Genomic DNA, 2,166 nt, shown 5'->3' with positions numbered 1-2,166 from the left:
AAGAACACATGGCAGAGCAGGAGTATCTGCCGATGCCCCAGACTAGGATTCCGATGCCCCAGACTAGGATTGGTTTTGGCTGCAATGGGGCTTTCCCTTCTTGAGATTTTTAGCCTTGGGGTCACCCGTTTTAATCTTGCCACTGGCATCAGCCATCTTAGCTTCAGGTTTCTTCTCTGTAGTATCCTGCTTCACAGCCTTTTCACCTGCCATCTTGTATAATGAGAAAGACCTGGCATGAGTGTTTTCTTTGTTCATTGTTTTTTAAAGATATATTTATTTATTTATATTAATTATTACTTTTTAACTTGACCAGAGAGAGAGAGAGAGAAAGGGAGAAAGCAAGCTGCCAGGTCTGGGACTCGATCCGTTGGCCATGTGGGAATCCAGCACCTTTAACCACCACACCACCTGCCAGCCCCAAACTGGCATGAGTTTTAAACCACCAGGTCCAGGACTCCAACTACAGTCAACTACGTAACGATTATATCTGCTGGTCTCTCTGCCTCAGTCTTTTGAGTAGCTGGGACTATAGAAACACACCACCATGACCCACTCATCTATTTCTTGTATGTGTAATAAATGTGTTCTCTTTCATTGCTGACTAGTATTCCATTATATGAATTTGCCACAATTTTTTTGGAGAGGTTTTTGCTATAGGGCATGTGCACTCTCCAGAAAGACAGAGAGAGACAGAGAGAAATCACCCCCCAGGGGCTATGGTCATGCCGCAATCCCCTCTCCTCCATTCTCCTTTTGGGATCTTGGGCACGCACACACACGCACCCAGTGTGAGTTTAAGCCACCGGGTCAGGGACTTGAACTGTGATCGACTACATGGGAATCCAGCTACATAACCATTATGCCATCTGCTGGTCCTATAATTCATTCATTTTATTTTCATGGAGTATTTGGACTTTTTCATTTTTGTGCTATTAGGAATGGAACTACTATGAAGATTTACACATAAGTCTTTTTTGGGGACTTATGCACTCATTTATATTCAGTATATACTTAGAAGTAAGTGGCTGGACATTGGAGTAGGGTATGTTTTGCTTTACTAGAAGCTTCTAAAGTTTTCCAAAGTGGTTGCACCATGTCACACTCCCCAGAGCAATGTATTGAGAATTTCAGTCACGCCAGCCCAATCCACTTCTTCACTTGACTACTCAGTTTTTTCACAGTAAGTGCTCTACCACAGGAAGTCACTGTTGCAAAATTGTGAGAGGCTGGAGGAGTGAGATCAGGGCATAAATGGAATGAGTTAAAGAACGTATCATAGTAACCACCCCCACTCCTCAGGGCTCTGACTCTGCCTCCACGACACAGGGGAGAGGTTGGCAGGTGCCACTGGCAGAAATGCTGTGTCTGACTGCTGTGTCTGGCTCTAGACCTTCACGTTGTTGTGTCTTCATCAGAAGTGACAGCAGGAAGGTGGCCCCTGCCCCTCAGTTTCCCATGGGGCATCAAATGATCGAATTACTTGATTTCATATTTGTAACTCTAGCTGCAACAAGGTCTGGGAAATGTAGTTTTCCAGCCTCTGAAAAATATAGGAAAGTACCTCCTTATAAGTGGTAGAGGGAGCCAGTTATTTCATTTGGCTTTTACTGAATGAGAAAGTTACCCCAAAACCTAACAGACTAAAATGTCAACCATTTATTTACTTCACGACTCTATGGGTTAGTATCCGGGGGCTGGGCTCAGCTGGCTGTTTTTCTAGTCTTATCTGGTCTCACACATACCTTTGTAGTCAGCTGCCAATTCTGCAGGAAATGGGTTGGTGCAGGATAGGTTCATCTGGTCATGTGGTCACTCACCTTTCAGTAGACTAGCCCAGGATTTATTCTTTTCTTTTAAAAAAATTTTTATTTATTTATTTATTATTCATATGAGTTTTGCCAGAGAAAGACAGAGAGAGTGAGAGAGGGAGAGTTAGAAAGCAAGCCGCCAGGTCCAGGACTTGAACCGCAGTCAGCCATGTGGGAATTCAAGCACCTCAACCACCTTGCCACCTGCTGGTCCTTATTATTTTCTTTTTTATTTTAAGAATTATTTATTTATTTGTTATTATTTTTTTAACTTGGCTAGAGAGCGACAGAGAGAAAGGGAAAGTGAGAAAGCAAGCCGCCATGTCTGGGACTTGGACCATAGTTGACCAGCGGG

Source organism: Tupaia chinensis, unplaced genomic scaffold (genome assembly GCF_000334495.1).
Source record: "Tupaia chinensis unplaced genomic scaffold, TupChi_1.0 Scaffold143574_1, whole genome shotgun sequence".
In the NCBI taxonomy this organism is placed as follows: domain Eukaryota; kingdom Metazoa; phylum Chordata; class Mammalia; order Scandentia; family Tupaiidae; genus Tupaia; species Tupaia belangeri.
Note: the sequence above shows the minus strand (reverse complement) of the source record.